This window comes from Mycteria americana, chromosome 12, assembly GCF_035582795.1.
Source record: "Mycteria americana isolate JAX WOST 10 ecotype Jacksonville Zoo and Gardens chromosome 12, USCA_MyAme_1.0, whole genome shotgun sequence".
Lineage (NCBI taxonomy): Eukaryota > Metazoa > Chordata > Aves > Ciconiiformes > Ciconiidae > Mycteria > Mycteria americana.
In genome coordinates this window covers 11,613,241-11,635,369 of record NC_134376.1, presented here as the reverse complement: position 1 = coordinate 11,635,369, position 22,129 = coordinate 11,613,241, and the positions used below count along the sequence as shown (strand labels likewise).

The 22,129-nt window shown below is 35.3% G+C and overlaps 1 protein-coding gene across 3 annotated transcripts in view; it reads right to left on the bottom strand.

The window, feature by feature from the left end:
* Positions 1–22,129, bottom strand: part of SNX29 (sorting nexin 29) — a 142,262-nt gene that overhangs the window by 9,141 nt on the left and 110,992 nt on the right. Inside the window, exon 21 of one of the 3 annotated variants that reach the window (XR_012777580.1) lies at positions 8,218–8,328. The exons of the other annotated variants lie outside the window; for them this stretch is intronic. The gene's annotated coding sequence lies outside the window, so the exon portion shown is untranslated. The remainder of the gene's footprint in view (positions 1–8,217; positions 8,329–22,129) is intronic. 3 annotated transcript variants of the gene reach the window in all.

The window sequence follows — 22,129 nt, the reverse complement described above, 5'->3', positions numbered from 1 at the left end:
GCTGCTCCTCTCAAGTATCTTCATTTCTCATGAAGATTACAGCATGGTATTAACATATGGAACAAAGCAGAAGAGAGCTGACATGACCGTTCTCAGGGGCAGATCCAGATTTGAATGGATGTCATGTTAACAATAATAGCTATGAATGTGAAAAATGAACAAACGGAAAAACTGCTCCTAGAATGCTACAGAATCATAACTCTTTTCTGGAAAATATGTTAGCAATAATAAAAGTGAAGAACAGTGCTTTATAACAATCACTCTTTCTGGGTTTTGTAAGGGCAATTTACTGCACTGCAACCATAAGCTTGATACTAATAGTGATCTCTGACCTAAAAACTCAAAAATATAGGTGTTAATCTCAACCTTTGGGAGCTTTTAGATAGTTCTTAATTTTAGCCTATTATTTTTAGTTTCCTAAGCTAAAAAAATTCAAATTGAGTTGGATAGCACATAGAAAATAGTGCACCTGCACCTGGAAACATAATCACAGAGAGAGAATTGAGACTTGGCATAGTGGAATTAAGCCTGTACTCTCCAAATAAACAAAGGTAATCAAGATGGGAAAATATGTAAATAAAGTACAGAATTGAGTACTGTCAACAGAATAACAAGGGAAATGCTGACTTTGTTCTTGGTAATGAAGACAAGGACTAATGTTTACATTTAATCCAACACAGAAAGGGAAGCTAATCAAAGAAGTTATGACATTGCCCGGTAAATGAGGAAGGGAGCCAGCTTGGGATGCAACATTCTTGATGGATTAGACAGAAACTAAACAAGCATCAGGCTGGCCAGCAAAAAGAAGACCACAGTAATCGGCAACCAAAATCACATTTCCTCGTTAGTCAGATTTCAGTTATTTTCTCTGTAAGAAAGAAAATGGCAATGATAAATATAGGCTCATCCTTCTTTTAATTACGACTCCAAATGAGGCTAACAGGAAGCAAAATTTGCAACCGACTCCAGTGGGAGTTAAATGCGCAATACATTGCTGGCCATGAGCTCCTGAAATGTGGGGTCAGTTCTCAGGGTATCCTCAGATTCAGAATCTTTAAAAAGTATATCATCTTGGTGCTTCTCTAATGCAGATGCAACTTTGAGTTCAAAATAAAAGTAAATAAAATTTGCAATAAACTTGCTCCTTGCCAGAATATTAAAGAGAAAACAATTTAGGACAACGGTGATCAGCTGTGACTCTCATCCTGCTGGCAGCCATTTAAGTGCACCTCCAATGCTGGAGTTGCATGCCTGGCAACTGGGCAGCAGCAGCTTGGGAGCTGCTGAATGTTCTCAGTTTTCAGCTTCATAGAGAAGCCTGTAAATGGCTCCTGCTACCCTAAGTATCTGCTTCTGTATCCCAGCTGAGTTTTATCCCATAAGGAAGTTACGGGATCACAAGAAAGGCACTTCCATCTTTTACCTATGAACTCCCCAGGAAGTTCCTCCTCTCCTTGTCTCTTTGAGTTTTGTGGCTTTCGGCCACATGAAGATTTTGGTGTTATGAAGACTAGCCAATCTTGATCTATGACATTTTATGGCTCTGAATAATTTTTGAACTATATGGTAACTGAAAAAACTGCTGAGGTATCACTTGCCCTGGTTTAGAAATGGATCAATGAAGCATCTGTATGTAGAGGTCAGTATTACACATGAATGTATACAGTACCAGAAGGCAATAAGATGATGCAGAATTTTATCTTTGTTAGGGTAGTTCTGCATTGCACGCAGCAGGAGAAAAGTCTCAGAAGACACCGTACATAGCATGTGCCTACAGTTTCTCCTTGCAATATTACTGTACAGGCCTGAAAAGCAAAGGACTATGCTGATGCAGCGTGAAGACTATTTATGCCTTACATAGGTGATATACATCAACTTGACTGCAGTAACAACAGCTCCACAGCTAGAGATGAAGGATTTTTAATCTTATACATACAGCTGCCCTGTGCTTAGAAAAAGCTGGGCACTGGATTTTGTTGGAGCCTTCAGGATTTAGATGCATTTGACTCAGCTGTAGCACTAACAGTAAAAATATGATAAAATATTCAGTCTGCCTGACAATGCAAACCAGCCCCATTTTATTTCCCTTTGGTCATACCTAGCTATTCTCAATAGCTAGTGCTTTGGGATTTATCTCTTTTAATATGTAGAAGTCTTCTTCTGAAAGATTTTTAAAGGAGCCAGACATTCAGAGCTGTTCAGTATATTTATGACTTACCCAGAAACCATATTAAGACTAATAAATTAAATCTCTTATAAAGAATTAATTTATGAGTTCTTAAAGGTTAGAATAAAATTTCAGAAACAAGATTTCATAGTTAAAAGAGACATAGAATAGTAAGAAATGGGCTCTTTGGCTCATTTTGCAGTCGCAAAATTAAGCAATTTTATGCAAGCTGTTTACAAGGCACAGATTTCTAGCACTTTCTACAGTGAACAGCAATCCCTGCAGACCCACATATTGGTGGTTCTCCTTCTTACCACATATCATGTGTTTTAATAAGCTCTTAATATTAAGTAGAATTGTGTTACACTTTTAAAGTCTTAATCTAAAAATAAACCTTCATCCTGCTGTTGGTATAATCAAACTCTGGGGGACTGTGTAATTATTATGTGAAGATTTGAAGAAAAATTACTCTGGTCTGCTCTTGGAGACGGTGACATCAGCCATCCCAGTACAAATCCTTCCTGTAATTTCTGTCTAAAATTGGGTATTTTAGCAAGAGTAAACTGAAGAAGCCTGTTTCACTATAAAGCAGACCTGCATTAGGAAATCTGCAGCTATTCTGACTACATCATCATAGACAAGAATAGCCTGATGTTATACTTAGACCTATGTTGTAAATATGCAAAGTACTCCAGTCATGTTGTCCCTGCGTTAGGGCCATACTGAAACAGTAAGTGGAACAAGTGTGGAGAGGATACCTGTGCAATCTCTGCATGCTGGAGATGAATCAGAACTGTGTGATGCAGCCACCCCTATTATTTCTGCATAGACCTCAACAGTTCAGGTCATTTTGCATTTCTGAACTGACATTTGGCCTAGTTTGTACCTACAGAGAACGTATTTGGAGACCCCTGAAGCAGTCTAAAGAATATTCCTAAAAAACTAGCAACCATCACTTCCTTTACTCATTTGTTAATGAGGTGAAGTGATATGGCAGGGAAGTATGCATGCATACCATTAATTTTTGTTATTAATAGATGAGTGCCTATAATTACATGAAGTAATTCTAGAATCCTTCAGCTAACTGTTCATGGATTCTGCTATCACCACAGAAGTGCCAAACATATTAAAAATACACCACAAAAATAGCATCTGATATACAACAGAATTGAATGGACTATGTTTATAGCTGGCAGATTAACAAAGCCAAGGGACAAAGCTTCTCTAGGATGTTTTGAATTTCAGTGATGGCCTGTAGCTAATTCATGCTGTTTTCACATGAGAAACTGATGGCTGCTGAAATAATTTTCAATACAAGTTCAAATGAGGAAAAGAAGTAACCCACCTCCTTTTGAAAAACTGTGCAGTTAGGCATAAACAAACTTGTTATGGTCTGGATTAAAGCCAAGTACAGGCACAAGTACAAAGATACCTCCCTTACGAAGATTATTTGCTTAATGTATTTGAATGGATGCATCCATTTATCCATTACTGTCAGCGTTGCACAGAAAGGAGTATGAATAAGCACTGGAAGACTGCAATATAAGATGTATAAACAGATTTTTCTAAACCACATTTTCATAAGTATTCCTTACTGTTTCACATGCTAAGAGAAAGGAATAAAGCTTATATAGCCATCTCTCAGCAAAGCCTCTTTCACTCATCAAAATCTTTTCTACTGTGGAAAAGTAAGTAATTTTGGGGTTTATTTCCAGTGAAATAAGCATTACAGAATAGTTTTTCTTGCAATACTCCAAATCTAACAATTACATGAAGAGAAAAATTTTAAAGACATGTTGTTTCATTAGCAAATTAATTTTTCAAGAAATCTGCCATTCTAGTATTTATGTAAAATTTACATATGGGAGTACATTTACACACACACGTTCTGATTTAAAGAAGAGTGTATTTTCAATACTTATTCCCCCCCCCCCCCCCCCCCTTTTTTTTCCCCTCCCTAACAGATTCCTCAAGGGCAACTGAACCGAGACATTGACATTTCAGGAGATCCGTAGCAAGCATCATAAACTCATGTTTGAGAGCTTAGCTTGTGATATTTCTGACAATGTATTACACAAATACACTACACCAAAACTGTTTGCAAATGCCATCTGGTGCCAAAAATGTTTGCAAATGTCACAGAGAACCACCCAATATGAAAAGGACCCTTTCCTTAATCTAGAGTGATTAGTTCTGCACAAAGGCCTGATCTATGGGCTACAGAACACAAACAGTGCTCGACTGATGCTTGCTGTGCCCCACTGTGACTCTCAGCAGTAGGAGATGAAAGCATGCAGTGACTTACAGGAACTGTTCGTTGTTTCTTCTGCATCAGATATCTTGAAAAAATATAATTTTCAATTTCACAGAATATCAGAAAGACAATTTGGTGATAAGACAATGGGTGTTTGGGAACTGAAGAGAGAACACAGATCTATTGCCCCGACTAAAAGGAGATACAGCTAACCTGTTAGGTCATGTTACTCAGACCCTGGTTCCTAAACAATAAATCCACTACATCATGCTCTCACTGGAGAGTGCTGCCTTCATATATTGAATATACACTTACTGGTCTGTGATTTCGTCCATTCTTCCACATTTTAGAAAGTCTTGGATTTAAAGTGATTTTTCAGATGGTCTACGTTGTTGGCAAATATCTTATCAAGCTTCTCTTTTAATAGAATTCAAGCTGAAAATGGCAAGTCAAAGACTTTCTCTTGAACATACACTCAGAATTTACACCACTGTTGTTTGTACCTGAAGTTATATGTTATAAACTGTGTCTATCAGTTTCATGACTCTATATGATATTTTTCTAAGTAGAGATTTGAACTTCTCATGGATCTCCAGACTGAGTTTTGTCCAGGTCATGTCACCCAGGCCAGGCTAGTGTAGTTTTAAGTGATATATTTTGCCATGCAGATTGGTTAAAGTAAGTCAGAAGCCCTTAAGTTCCTTTCAATACACTGAAGAAATTCAGGAGTAGAAATAACCTCACCCTTTGTTAGAATAGTAGGGCTTCAAAAACCTCTTAAAAGTGCCACAGTTGCATGGTATTCAACTTCCAAATATATTATAAATACAATATAAATATATTATAAATAAGAGATTATTTGGTTTGGTTTTTTCAGTTCCATTAATCAGTTTCTATTCATTTTGAGAACATATATCTAAATATAAATACTTCCCTCCTCAGTTGTATATTTCAAATTCTGATTTAAAAAAAAAGAAAAATCACTGGAATTGATTTGGGCTATGAGAACTTGTCAATAACCCGTCTACTCAAAGCCCTCATGCTACACTACCTACCTGAAATATGCCTTCAGCAGTATGGAGAATTTAACTTTGAAAATTTCTCTTCCTGGAAATTTCATGGGCTTTTCCAGTACTCTGCCATTCCAAAAAAGAGATCAGATTTTGGAACATTCGAGCTATCGCTGTACACAGTGGAATAATACATCATCAAAAGGGGTCTCCTCTACAGCATTGTTTTGAAGATCATGAATGGTAACTAAGGGTTATGGATCCCAGAGCTCTCATATCCATCTGCACTTGCACATAGATTGCTCTGACTGACCAGATGGCTTCTTACAAAACAACGTGTTTATATGAATACTTTCCAAAACACTTTCTGGTGGTACACTTATTTTCTGTAACAAACCTGCAGATGGTTCCCTTCCCCTACCTATAAGTTCTCCAAAATATATCTCCTGAACTAGCTGTTATGCAATCTTCAGCTACATATGCTGATATTTGACTGTGAATATCTAAAACTGGCAATTTTCTTAAAATAATCTCCATAAAGAGAAACTTAACAAGCAATTATAGATCAGCTAGTTTAAGTGCAGCTGTAGAATAAATATTACAAACTGTTTTGCAGGATTTAGTAAGCCAAAAAGTAAGCTTTGAAAGCCACAATTTCATTACAGGGAATTCATGTAGATTTGGGCAAGGTGGTCTTGTTTAACTTGTATTCTTTGACAATATTACTGCCATGGTAAACCAGGGTAATTAAGTGGATATCAATGCTTTAGGTTTATAATTGTCATGAAGTCTGATATCATATTCTACTAACCAGGAGGTAATGTAACTTAGGAAAAGTAATGTAACCAGGAAACTGGCTCAAGAAGGAGAATTTTTGTTAAAAGAACATTATTCAGATATATCAGAGATATCTGCAGGCTGTACACATGATACATGAAGCAGTGAGGTACCTGAAACAATCCTGAATAACCATGCAATAAATTGCTCTTCTCATCCACATTTAACACTATGTATTCATTCTAGTAACTGTCACTTTAGAAACAATTTAGTGAATTCTCACCTGTTGAGTAGTTTAAAAAATTATACTGGGAAAAAATTATCTTTGTATCAAATAAAAATATTCACTTTGATTTTTTTGGCCAGTCTGGTGCTCTTTGATGACTTGGATGCTACATAAAAATACGTATTAGGATGTAATATAATATTCTATGTGTTTGTGGACCTTTTATATTGAAAATTCTGTGCCCATTTTAAAACATTATATTAATATTTAGGACTTTGATTGAAAAGGGACAGAAAGATACAGCTTTGGTAGTTTAAAGCATGAGAGCTCCCACACGTTGGAAGGTAGCCACCATCATACAGTAGGGACAGCAAAAACATTTAGGCATCTGCACTTGCTTACAATCCCAGTGTTTTACCACATTCTCAGCTATTGATTGTTGGAGTTGCAAACTCCTCTGCGCTCTCCTCCTCTGGAAAAGTCAGCTCCAGCAGAATAATGGGGCAAATTGTTATGGACAGAGAGGGTAACCAGCAACTAAAGGGTCCAGACATGTCTAGTCTCATTTTCTAGAGAATTTAGGAAAATACATAGAAAATAAAACCCTTTTTCATTAAATTAGGTATATTATTGGAGCAATTTTTTTAAAAGAATCCTACTCAAGTAATCATGCCAGAAACTGTTTTACATTGTAAAAAGGAATAACTAGACAATTGCAAACAGGAGTATTAGACTTAGCTTCCCATACAAATCATGTATACTTGCTAATGAACACAAAAAAATCTGAAACTTTGATAATTACTGTTATTTGAAGGGAAGCAAGAAAGGAAATGCCCTCTAAGATTTCTGGACTATTCAGTAGAAATACGTTCTGTGTCCTTACAAGAGAAGTTTTTATCAATCCGCTAGGTGTGGTGTTTGCTTTCAAATGTAAACGTTTCAAATGTCATTATTTTACAACTACTAGTAATCAGATGCAGACTAGGAGGTTAATGGAAAGCAGTCTTATTGTTTGTACATTGTTTTGTACTTTACTATTTTCATGGTTATACTTTGCAACTCTTGATTATCATTTTGTATGAGAACTAAAACATGCATTTGTTTTTTTATCCAAGAATTAAGTATAACACTATGGCATTCCATCTGGAGACAAATAGCATATTAACCCACTGCAGAGCCTGCTGAACTGAGAATACACCTATCTCAAGCTCTCAATGAGACTTAATTTAACAAAGAGAGACTGGTAAATTGAGTTGACAGGCAGGCTTTGAGGCTCTGGGCAAGCCTGGCTGAGCTCTGCAACGTGCATAGACTGAGTGGCGCACATAACGAAAAGGCTAACAGAACGCCGCAATGAATCAGAGACACAAATATGGTCAGAATCAACCATAATATTGCATCTGGAAGAGTTGCTGCTGAGCTTACCTAGGCAAGTGTTTCAGTTTCCTATATTTTTCCATAGAGTTCATACCTTAGGCCTAGAGAATGAGCACAGTAGCCTCATACAGATGATATCGCAAATGTCTGTATTTTAAATCATATTAAAATTTCCATCTAGATTTAATTTTGTGAGGATGCAGATATGCCCCACACATGCACATTTCATAATTTTATATATCCACTTACAGTATATTGATACCAATAAACAGACACAACAACGTTTTAGAACTGTACAAGGAAAATGTTTCTTACTGAGGAAATACGGATATGGATTCTAAGGTTTCAGGACACATAGTGTATATATACTGCTGCATGGGAAAAAAAAAATCAATATATAAATTACGTTGCAATCTACTGAATGCTTACATAAGCAAAAATTGATGTAAAAGTATGCAGACGACAAAGTTACAGAAGATAGAAGACATTTGCTTGTGCATTTTCCAAGTTTCTAGTACTAAAAAAAGAGAGAAAAAAGTGGAATTTTACATCTAGACATTCTGAATTATGCTGAAAGATTCCCCGGAAGCCTAAAATATGCATGGCACCATTTTGGAAATCTTAATTTTAGTTAAATACAAAAGTATTTTCTTCATTGGAGGTAGACAAGTATTAAATAAAAAGAACTTCAAATAGTCTGAATAAAATTCAGTTCAACAGCTGGGCTTTTAGTTGCCTGTTATTGGTGATGCTATAACCTCACTAACTCTCAGCTCAGGTTGTATATTCAGGATATGTTTAACACCATTGCAAAAGAGTTAAAACTAGAGGTATGAAAGTTAAACGTGACTTAAGCCATGTTAGCTGCAATTGGTGAATATCATTTGGCCTGGCTGTAACAAGACTGATATTCTGAAAAAACAAGGATCATCCTTATAAAACTATCAGCTTAAAAGCTTGTCCTTCCTAAGTTAAAAGGAAGTTAAATTATTTGCTAGGTGAAGAAAAAAGGCACGTCACAAAAATATATTCAGGGTAAGAGGAGAGAATGCGAGTTTATAGATCTAAGGATTAAAGGCAGAAAGACAAAGTTTTGTCCCAGTACCCAGAGAACAGGTACACTAAATGACCACCAAGCTGGTCAGACTTACAAGGTAGAGGAATCTCTTCTTGCCACTCATTTACTTTGCTCTATACATGGGGTAAGAACTGAATGCAGAATATTCATTGCACCAGAGCTTCTCATACCAAGATCCTAGGTGGAGTTGAATCTTTATACCCAATAAGAATCATTCAAAATACAAGAATCACCTATGTATATTGGATTTTTTGCAAGGCTTAGTTTCAAAGGAAAGACAAAATTCCTTCTACATAGTGTTTAAGTAAAAATTCTATGCCTATGGTGACCCTCTTTTGTTGCTATTTCAGCTACCATTGCCATTTCAATAAATGAAAGCAAATCCCAGTCATTTCTAATGACATGGCTTCTTTTCTGTGTGCACAAAATCCAGTAAAGGGAAATAAATCCCATATAAGACAGCGTTCCATGTTTCCTTCTTTCCCACCATCTTCCTTTTTCACCTCATTTTCCCATACATTCTCTTCATTCAGTCCAAACTGTCTCATTCAGTCTCTTGCTTCTGTTACTTTTTATAGCGCTCCTCTACTCTTACTCTACTTATTCTCTTATTCCCCACCTTCTCCAGTTTTTCTTTCTTTATTAATCCACGTAAACAGCCACAACACAGTTTATTAGCCAGTACCTTCCCAGCTATTGTTTGCTTCTCTTCTCTTTATGCCTAATTCTTCTCTCAACAAAATCCTGTGCTGAGTTGATTCTCCGTAGCTGAGTCAAACCTCTGTTGCCCAGAAGTCAAGTCATTCTCACAGCTCTCCATCTAAACCAATTCTCTCCTGCATTAACAACCTACACATCAAGTTCTCTCTTTCAAATCAATTCACCTACTTCACATTTCAGTTTGCCCTCATTTCACATTTTCTTTATTACAATATAGGCCTCAACTCCCTGTTGACTCTCTCTGGTTTTCAGTCACCCAGTCCTCAATCAGAGCGCGACACTGGACTGCCCGAGCTTTGTGAGGAAATCCTACTGAGTCTTTGAAACATTTTTATTCTACTGTTCTACCTTCCAAAATGTATTTTGTGAAAACTACCAGTTTAAAGCATTTTCAGTACACTTTTCCAGCCTGTAAACCTCACTTGAAAGTTCTTACTGGACAAGTCACTCCAGTTAGAAAAAGGACTCCTACTGTGAAAAACTGCCTACTGTTGCAATCTGGACTTTTCTGTTTTTACGCACTGTTGTTAAAGTAGTTTAAACTAGAACCTAGACACTGTGCTGTGCCCCCTAACATATTATGATAATGACACCTTCTTGGGTTAAATTCTGTTCCTATACGTCATTAAATATATTAACCAGTGCTGACAGACAGTAAAAAGAGGGTAAAGTGAGCATGTTGGTACAAAACCACAATGCTTACAAGAAACATACATTAATTCTGTATTTGAATGGCAGGTAAAGCTAACATATGGCTAGCCTGACAAGAACAACTTTATTCTTTTATTCGCTTAGGAAAAACATGCCACATTACAAAGAAAAGGTTTCAAGACGGCTGTCAACGTTGCTGAAAGAAAAAAAAAGGTAAACTGATTGTTCAATACCTTATTCCATATTAAAATGCTTTCATGCTATCAAGAATGAGGAAGGTACTTTGAAGTACTGCACACTTAATTATATTAGCATTTCTAGTATTCCACTTTTCATAGCTAGGACACAAAATTTTGTTCCAGATTCAAAACTGGCATAAGGAGCTTTAAAGAATATTGCGTCTATTGTTTATGAATTAGGTATGGACAAAATAGAAGTGGGGGGGGTTGTGTGTTTATAATCAGAAATAGTTTATGATTTAGCTAACCAAATCCACTTTGGCAAATACTTGCCAGTTAGGGGAATATGCAGTAAGTATACTGACAGGAACGATGTATTTTTGTTGACAGGCAACAGAAAATGAGTTGATTTGCATGTAGACCCTAAACTATAGAACTCCGCAAAGTGTTTTATATGTTCTCTCAGTGCAATGGCTGGACGTCTAAAAACTTACTAGTTACCTCTTTCTACTAAAATAACAAGTGATCTCCACATTTATTTTAAGTATCTGTCTTAGTCTACAAATTGACTTCATATCTGTGTAAGACATATTTGGGAATGGATGGTAGTTATAGCTTACACTTTACAATTTATAGTCTTAAGCAGCATTATTCTCAGTTACCGGGGTAATGTTTGCTGTAAAAATCCCAGCAGAGAAAATGGGCAGCTAATTGAGTTTTTTACAACTGGACTTCAAAGGAGTGGGGCTCCTTTGTCACTGCTGCCACTAGAACTGAGAAAAAAAAACAACCTGACCTTCCAGGAAGGACTAAACTTTCCAACCACAGGAAGCAGAAAGAAACCTCTTCCTCAAAAAGATACAAGCCACAGAAGCAAGAATTTTCAAACACCGGGAAGGTGGTGGAGAGAGTCTTACGAGTCACAGGCACTCGCAGAAGTGAGACAAAAACAACTCCTTTCCTATTCCACATTTTTCCTACCTGTGACTACTCGTTGCTGGATACCAAGAACTGGTGCTCAAATGCATCAGTCTTCCAACTAACTTGTTTTTATTCAAGATAATTTACGGTCTCAGCTGTTTTGATTTAATTCTGAAACATATTAAAGATTTGACTTTATTGGTGTAAGTTAACCTGTACTTTTGAGTACTCAGCATTACAATTCGTTGTTACATTACTACCTGATTGACAGAAATGTGAATTTAAATTAAGAGCTGAGAACTGTAAGACAGAAAAACAGGGATGGCAGAGATGAAAATTATGTTTTTGCAAGTCTCTCTTCTGGTTTAATTTTATTTCGCTTGCAAAGTAAAGAAGAGAATTACAAATGTATTTCCCTACTTTGCCCAGCCTCAAAATTGAAACTTTCTTTACTGGCTCTAGAGCCCATTCTTTGCTACCAATTTCAGAAACACCTGCTGCAGTACAGAAATGCCTGAATCTATAAAGAGTTCACTTTTTAACAAGGGAGTGCATGTGACTTGCTTGTTACCAGGGAAACAGGATCACTGCTGTAATGACACAAAACTTTAACTGGCTGTGTGCTCTTCTAGAAGAAAAATCTTAACCTCTTCTTGCACTGCTACAAGTTAAGCATGTTAGGGACATAAACTGCACAGTTTAGAAAACCTGCCTCTTGCTAAAGACTTGTGGAGTTTATTAGCAAGCAATAAAAGAGCAAGATTAAAAAGGAGAAGTAAACGTTACTGAGAACGACAACTCTTCTCAGAATCATCTTTCATTACTAAGCCTGTTAACTGGGAGGGAAAATGATAGAAAGTGACGATAAAATTCCTGGGGCTCAATCAAAAAAAACATTCAAAAGCATCTTGATCCAACCAGTTCCTCAGTTAAACTGACCAGTATCCCATCTTGACCCAAGTTTCCTAGACTAAAAAAAAAATGGTTATGCAAAATAATTGCCTTGTACAAACTGGGAACTATGCTTAATCAAGAGTAATAAAAGGGGCTCGAAGTGATATTAAAATACTTCTGCACGTTATAAAGGTGTTAAATGAAAAAATATTAGGTAAATTGATGATTTCATATTTTCATGGTAGGCAACTTGGCTTTTTCACTAATTCTTAGAGCCATTTTTATTATTTGCAAAAGACAGATGGAAATAGACCCATCAGAAAATGCACAGCACAATTAAAAGCTCATTTTGTACCGCACTGAAGTTTGCTGTAACACTGAACATGGCTTTGTTCAACATATTCTCCATTTGTTTCAGAGCTTTAAAAGTTCTGTGTTTATAAAGGAAACGGATATATACCAGTTAGCTAACAACAGCAACATATAAAGTGCTTCTTGCTTATTACTGTCAAGCTACTTGCTTTAAATTTTTGCCCCATTCTTTTAAACCACACAATGGAGAACATTTCTTGTACATTTCTACACGTGTAAAAGAAATCCCGTACCATAACCTCTCCCTCATTTGTTTCAACAATTTTAGACACAAAATATCAGTATTGCCTGTTTTAACATTCTTATTTTCTCAGGCAGCATTAAACGAGTTTATTCTGAGGCATCTGTAAAGGATCACAAGCCCTCAAATGTTTCCAATGGTGACTGGAGAGTATTCACTTCTAGTACAGTATACACTAAATTATTCTTCTCATGAGCACTGTAAAGGTCACTTTGAATACAAAGAAGCATGACAAAACTCTGCTTGATGGAAATATGCTCATAAATACCTATTTGTGAGGCCTGTTGAACAATTCGTAGCAATTAACTTTGCAGAGCAAGTCTCACTGTCTTTATTGAGATGGTAATCAGTGGAAGAGTCATACTATTTGAAAGTGAAGTTGATTTTTTTTTTAAATGGCAAGACTCAATAATGAGGCAATAAGTACAATACATGAAACCCTTAAATATTATGGAGTTGCAGTATGACATGCCAGTTTTACTGAGATCACACCAAGGCAAACAAATGACAAACACCTTTTCTTTCAGGTGTCTTAGTCCTAGAACAACACAACACTGAGGTGTTTCATTAGGGTGAGTTTAGAAGGATGTGTTTCTGTAATACTTTCACTATTACCCACAATCTGCAGGAGAAAATGTTGTCAATTGTACTTATACTGAATACTGAAACACTTCTGGCTCAGTACTGCCTTAAAAGTGAAGGACTGAGAAAACACAAGTGAGAGCAAGAAAGTGTGAGCAAGAAAACAGGTGGGCAGGAGTCAGAGACATGCACATAAACAGATTCTTCCACCTGAATAAAACCTATTTACATTGGGCACTGCTGGCAAATTTCTCTTAATAAGACGAACTGCTGGAAAAAGAAATACAACCTATAGAAATGCAGCTGAGAGGAATAAAGAACTAGGAAAACCGAACAGTTTCTAGTCCTTTTTACTTTAACAATTGAGAAAAAGATTAACAACTACAAAAACAGTTTTAAGAATATGAAAACATATATTCTGACTCCAAATTTTCACTTTGCTTAAATTCTGATCTGAAATGTAAAGGATTACAACGTTCGTATGTAAAGCAGATCTCGTTGATAATTTTATGTGCCTCCCATAAATCATTAGTAACTATGCATAATATTCTTCCTGATTAAAATTGTCATTTAAGCTCTAGTGAGTAGTTACTTGACTGGTAACTTCTGTAAAACTACTAGCAGCAGAACCAAGTTGAAGTCAGCAGATATCTTGAGTGCTGATGGGTATTTGGAATATATCTCCATCTACAGCAACTGTCTGAAGACTGTGAATGCCGCTAATAGTATTGCCATTATAACTATCCTGAAATTAGGACATCATGGACTGAAAACTCCTTGGCTGGAATGTGTATATATTAACTCAGAATGGTTATCAAAAGAAAATCACACATTGAAAAAAGATTGATGGGGAAGATGTCAATTCTGTCAAACATGAAATAGAGAATGCCACACTATAGGCAGGGCAGAGGAGGGAGGAAACATGAACACAAATTTGGATATATCATTGCTCTGATTACAAATCGGATTAAGGAGCTTTTCTCTCTACAATACTTTTAATGGCATCTCTGTACTGTAAACTGCCCCTTGGGATCAAAAGAGATAAGAGCAAATAAAGTTTCTTGCTAGTACAGATGCATTATTCTTCCCAGCATAGGTGGCATCTTCCATAAGTATTTCAAGGGAGTGTTTTTCCATACACACACTCTTAACTGACATAAGTGTGCTGGAAAAATCATCAAAGATAAACTAAAATTTGCTCAGTTACGTACTCAAGTTACAACAGAGCTTCCTTAACTCTCCTGCAACGTCTTTCACACACAATAGAATAAAACTATGCTATAGTTTGTGTTACGGAGGCAATCATCTTCCACAGATAATTGTCTTTTCCTAGCTCGATTTACAGATTTTAGCATTTATTCAGATCATTTAAAAAGACTAACAACTGGTAATAAATAAGAAATAATTTTGCAAACCTTAGGCCTGAACAAAATAGGAGGATGCAGGACAGTACCACATGGAAAGGAGTAGCAGAGTTGCAACAAATGCTATCTGACAGACTTGACACACTTTTCCAATGACTATTCAATTTTTTAGAGTCCTATAATTTAAAGCCAGGATCACTTTTAATTATTTCACAAAAACCTGTCAAATCCCAGATAGATCACTTGTAAAACCGAAAACTACAACTGTAACATCATATTCATTTGTTTGGATAAAACTAGCTTTATAAAGCCAAATGCTTCTAGTAATCCTCAAGTACCAGTATTTCTCAGTACTTCCTTACTGTATTCAACCCATCTTCCTTTTAACATTAAGCATCCTGTGTCTCTCTCTCTCCCTGCTTATTCTTGCCCTCTTTATCACTGTTTCTACTCCTCCTGATACGTTTTTTTTTCCTTCCTCATTTTCCTCTAACTGTTATAAACCCTCTCAGCTACTCAGAGCTGGGAAAGAAAAATTTAATACATTTGTAGAATGCCATGTAATACACGTCTTCAATGTCGATATGTGCCAAAACACAAAATAAAAGACAATGTAACATCGTAATACAATTCTTGCAGAAGGAAAAGAGATGAAAGTATGAATTCTCATATACTTTGACCAAACAATTTTTGCCCTACTTCTTCACATTTCAGTTAGATCAAAACAGGCATGATGCTTTTTTTGAGTTTGATGTCAAGCCTCATACATTATGAGAGACTAAAAACAAAACTGTCAGTTACAAAGTGAGGAACACAGAAACCAAGAATAACAGTGAGACAACTATATGTTTGTTAAGAACAATCCACTCCAATTCAAATATTTTAGTTCTATCATCAGCAAAAAATCCACAGAAGAATAATACATTTTTGCAATGGAAATTCCTGCATTATCTGAACATGGTAATGAAATTTTAGGTATCTAAGCTATTTTTACTTCAACAATCATCAGTGCTTGGCAACACAGTTCTATTGAAAGATAAATATTGTGTAATGTCTCTACGTAGTTTTTTAAGTAGATCAATCAATTAACATAGCGATAAATTAGTTTCATTAGCATGTTTCAGGCATTAGGAGATGCTTTACTAATTAAAAGTCACATATTTAAGCAAATGCTATTCCCAGTTTGTTCATATAAATTATATTCCTCTTTATCAGAGAGCTTACTTACTGTTACAGAACATAACTGAGATGTGTTAAAGAGATACTGAAGTCATTCAGTGCCAAGTTGAGAACACAAGCTGCCACTTCAAAGCACGCAATCAGGTGAAAATCTGGCCACTAGCCACAATTCTTTAGGACACATTAGCTCAATACTGTCATTTATTCTATTAGAAGGTGCAGATGAGTACACTAATAGCTTTAAGAAGTGTCATGCCATCACCAACTCATTTTTTGAGAAATTAACCTGTTCAAAATTGCATTTAAAACTTCCTTACTTCGCATCAAAATTGTTTTGCAGTATTTCAGAGATTGCTTGTTTGTATGCTTTTAATCTTACTGTTTACCTGATAATGCACTAACAGCAGAATACTGGCACTACATACACTGCAAACTGAATGGGCAGGACAATTTTGCTGTCTCATTTCCAATTGCCCCAAGAACTTCCAGGCTGCAACTGCAGACCCAACATGTGTTACAGAATATGCAAAACAAAAATTCAGTATAAAAATCATGTTACTAGTATTTCCCAAAACACACATGTAACTAAAACATCACATATCCTACATACATGCAATGCTTAACTAACTAAATATATAACCATACCCTAACTACATGGCTGTCAAAGGAATCATCTCAATGAGTATTCAGCACTCACGTACAAACAGTCATATCAATACCTGAAAATATTCCAAGCTACCTTTTTCTGGAGCATAAAGTTCTAAAACAAAAACATTCACTGCTGGGTTGATATAGATGAATGTACATGGGTAGGCTTCTGCTTTTTATGTTATATATAGATAGTATGGGATTCAAATAAGAGGAGGGATTCCCATTCATTCAATGCATAAATTCTGCATTAACTATCATTTCTGCTATTTTGTTTACATGCTAGAGAAATATACTTTAGAATTATTTTGCTTTTTCACAGAATCATCTTTGGTAGCTTTTCATCCAGAAAGACTAGTTAACTAAGAGCTATACTGCTGCTATAAATACAGTACTATAAGTCCAGCTAAGCAAGTCCTAAAGGGAGGAAATAACTAGAATATTTTAGAAACCTTTGCAGCTATAAAACTGATTTCTTATAAATCATAAAATGAGGCAGAGAACATTAGAACATGACATGAGCAGAATAAGATTACAAAAACATTTTTCACTTTATTTGATATTGAGATTTAAAGTCCTGCAAACTGAGAAATTTATAAACCTAGAATTCCTTTAAAATGTTCATTAGTTCATGAAAACCTCATCTCAGTACTGTCACTGGCCAAGAACACAGAAAAAGGACTGTTTTAACAAGTTTTTCTCCTCTACCTTTATACGTAAATATGTTAATATCTATGTATTTAAAGATCTTATTTTAAATAATATTCCACAAATGTTTCTGTGAACAGGTTTTAGTTCATTCTTTATACTGAAACAGTGCCCATACCTGTATAGTAAATATCTCCTGTTGAGAGATGAACCTATTGAATGAAATACAACTGATAGACTAGTCTGTAGTTAACTTTAAGTCTGAGCAAATGTTTTTATCCCTCTAAAATATTTTGAAAGTAACTTTGAAAGGGTCAATTTTCAATTTCTTTAAAATTAACTCAGAGATACAACATCCATAGGAACCTCACAGTAATTTTCTTACAAGATTTATTTCATTTATGCTTGAAAGCAACATTTTAATACTAGCAACAGTATTGCATAGAAGTTAACGTTCTTTTTACCTCTCATACCTTTAATGTATACATTTAAATATTCTCAGTGACACACTGACAATTGCAACTGAAATAGAGATAAGAAAAACCTCAAAATCCAAACCAAACCAAAATTCTTCACCCACTAAGAACAAACATCTATTCTTCCGCATTATTTTAACTTTGTGGTCTTGCAAGACCAAAAGCAGACACTTGGCTTTACATACTGTTTAGTGCTAAATAAATCTGAGAAGAGTATTTCCAGGACAACATTTTTTTTGAGTGGCTGATTGGTTGGTACTGAAATTTGCCTGCCAGTTGGCACCTGTATCTCTCTACCATGCTTCTCATAACTTTACCTTCCAGGAAGGAGGAAGCATTTACAAAATGAGAGAGAGAGGTAGAAATAGTTATTTTTTTTAACTACAATTTGTCTTGGTGACTCAAAGACAACTGACACAAAACACCTAAGTACACAACTTTTGCTATCAAATATGTTGCCAGTAATGTCATCCAGTGAAGTGAAGACAACATATTTTTTGAACATTACAATCCTCTAATCATCGCGGAGAACTGATGACTCCTCTGGTGTTCAAACACATCCCGCAGACAACAGTTTCTCAGAACCTGCTCTAGCCTCTTCTCTGATGATTTACTGAGCAGATTCTCTGCTTTCTTTAAAGCCTATTTTGAGCAGCTACTAAAGCAGTAGTTTGAGCAGCTACCACAAAAGAACAAATGTCCAGCTCTGCAGCTCAGCAGAACATATAATTAATAGTTATCTAGAAACAGTTGTAACATGTAGCTGTGGCCTAGAAAATGAGATAAAAAAATACTCAGCACAGTAATCTGTGAAAATATTCACAAAATTCTGTTTATACCATTCTTGCATATATTTTACTCCAAACATTTGCATTGCCAAAGCAAAAGAGTCAATAAAGTGGCAGTATTCTTATTTGAATAGCATTGCACAGCTACAAAATGGAGTACATGTTTTAGTAGTTTCACGCTGTTTAGGCTTTTTTCTGTTCACATATAACATCTGTTTGACCAGCTGTATATTTAGCTAACACGTCTTTGTGCGGGTTTTATGTAAAACACAACTCAAGTTAAAATTTCAGGTTGAGATTTTGGGGAATCGTAGATTTATAGACTATTTGAGGTCGGAAGGCACCTCTGGAGATCACCTAGCCAATCCCCCTGCAGAAGGTTGCCCAGGACTGTGTCCTGTGAAGTCTTTAATATCTCCAAGGATGGAGCGTCAATCACCTCTGGGCAACCTGTTAGGGTATTCCATCACCCTTACAGTAAAAAAAGCTTTTTCTTATTTTTCTTGTATTTCACTTTGTGCCCATTATGAGGATGATGGGGAGAAAATCTTTACCTTCTAAAAAATTAGGACTTTTGATACAGAAACCACAGAGACAGAAAATTGGAACATCGCAACATTTTAGTGTTTCTTTTCACAACTTTTTATAGCTTTTAGCTTTTTACATACTTGAAATCATATAACCTATGATGATGATTTATGTTGAAAGACTCAATTATATGGGCCAAAGAACTGTGATGCTTGTTGCCGAAGACCCCTCCTGTTCTTATGTATTTACAAAGAGCTAGTATGTGTGATATTTTTTGGATAGATTGATAAAAACGTGATTAAAACACAAGTGTACTTGTTATAACAAGTTTTATTTATCTGTAATGTACCAATAATGAGTGCAAATAAATGTTAATTTAAGTAAGTATTAACAGACAGGCCTTCACCAGCTAGCAGATGTAGCAATCTAATTCAGCAGTGCCAATTCTTGATTTAGGTTTTGCTCTGCATGGACTGGAAAATTTAACTTGTGATGTCAATTTTATTATTACAAAGAATTTGTTATTCAGCATGTAAACAGACAAATTAGCAGAGCCAGAATCTCTTTTTTACATTAAGACATGAAAGTGGACAATAAAGGAAACTATTTGACCAAACCTGTGACTGAGCTAATGCAGCATTAAAATTGAAAAATATACAAACTGAGATTACAAATGATAGAGATTGACAACAGAAAGAATACATTAATGACAGTTCACAGCATAAGGAATCAAAACAAATTACATTTCCATGATTAACCACTAGCATTTGATACAATAATGAAGAGGAATGCTAGCGAACTGATTCACATTATTTTACTGCAAACTGTTAACTGTATCCGAGTTTCAAAATAAAATTAATTTCTTTCTTTATAACAGTGGCAGGCTATTTCATACAGATCAATTAAAATGTTTTGCCTCATCAGATCTGTGCCTGATTGTATGAAATCACTGCATTTGGAAGGGAGAAATCCCCAAAGGAACAACCTGACAACAAAAATTTCAGGCAATATTCCTTCCAGCATTTAATAATCAGTGGATTCAGTCTTAGAGACATTAATCTTATTTTCTGTTCACCATAATCATATTCTAGGATCTACATCAGATCTTAAAAGTGATTAATTAAAACTGACCTTGTAATTTCTATCTGTAGGATGCCTAATCAGTCATAACCTTTATGGTATTTTTCATTTTCACACGAAGTATGGCCATTTAATTTTGCAGTGAGAAGAAACTCTTTAAGACCAGATAATTATTTTTTTATTTTATATTTCATTGCTTCCTAATAGACAGATCTAATGCGCTAGGGACTTTTTATGCATATTAAGACTGTAATTTTTTCTCCCAGACTGAGGTATCACTACTCTCTACAGCACAGTCCTATGACTAATATCTCAGTGTTTTGTAAGTGCTAACTCTTTCATTAATAAAGATGTAATCAGCAACTATACACACATTTGTGCTATAAAATACAAATTAAATATATCATAATTATTATATGTATTTACAGTGTTTTATATTAAAATATTATTAAACCAAAATATTGTTAAACCTAAGAGAATAGAAGAATTGCAGGTACGGTACAAAGGTTACAACTGAATAATGTAATAAACACTTCACAGAGTCCAGCTTGTTCAAGATCTCCTGTTGACAAAGCTCAAAATCCATTAAGGAAGGGCAATACTGGAGAAGCTGGCAATATGAAGTGGAACTGAAATGCATTTTCTTTTAGATGCTTTTTCCTACTCGCCAACAGTGCCAGGTCATGACTCTCAGAAAATAAAGGACATTGAGAATGCAAACGATAGCCTAGCAATGATGATACTTTCTAAAATGTGCTCCTTCTATCATTGTTTGAAAGATCTTTATATTAATTTAATACAACTGCTCTAGCTGCAGAGGAAGAGTCTGATATCTCAGTAGAAAAATGCATTAAAAACCCACTTTCTCTGCTGTAAATGAGGTATATAGTTATTTTGCTCAACAGCTAAGCATTTCCAGAATCCCACTAATATTCCCATGGAGAACTATCTACTCTAGCTAAGAGAGAATGCTGACGCATCTATTATTTGAGAAAAAGCTCCAAGGAAGTAATTCACAGATACATATATGAACAGAACCTTTTTGCCATAATGTCCAGATATCAAAGAATATTCTTGAATCCCCTGAAGGCCACTGCTTCATGTGATGTGTTGAGAATTATGAAATTGCCAAATGAAAAAGAAACCTCTAAAAATAAACATAGCCTTTTTGAAACCTATCATATAGCTATACCCAAAAAAGGTTAGCATCAATGCAGTGCATCATATTGGTGTTTACAAATTGTTGACAAATGGTGTTGGCAAATTTCCTTGAGCAAGTCTCCTTGAACAAATTTCTTTCCTTAGACATAATTGCTTTATTTTGTATCACAATGTTTCACATACTAAATTGTACCCATATTGAGAAAACAGGTTACTTAAATATGCTGTCTTCTCAATAAAACACTGCTCTTTCTGTGAAATTAATTGTATCTATCTCATTCAGCTCATTACATTTATTAGAAGAAATAGGGTTGGGGTTTTTTGTTTGTTTTGTTGTGGTTTTTGTTTCGGCTTGGTTTTTTTTTTTTACATCAGCAGAATAGGGTACTGGTGTTTATTCTGAATTGTGCATCATTGGTAGAACCCATTACGTGGGGTTGTGATTTTGAATCTTTTCCTGTGCAGGTCCTCATACGTGGCATGTTTTTAATAAACAAAAATATGAGATCTAAATTCTATTTACACACTTATAAAAGTGATGACATAAACTATCAGAAAGCAAGTTAATTGTTTAGGGCTGAGGAATAAGAGGAAATTTGTTTTCCCTTCCTGTTTTTAACATAAGTGGCTAAGAGATTATAAATAAACTATTCTTGAAATGTCATTTCTCAAAGTAGAATAAAAAGATAGTGTAATAAAATATTTCTGTAACAACAGTGTATTAAGATGAAAAAAACACCTGAAAGGTAGTATCATTGCTTTTACATCACTACTGTATTATCTCATAGTTATAATCTCACAGTATGGA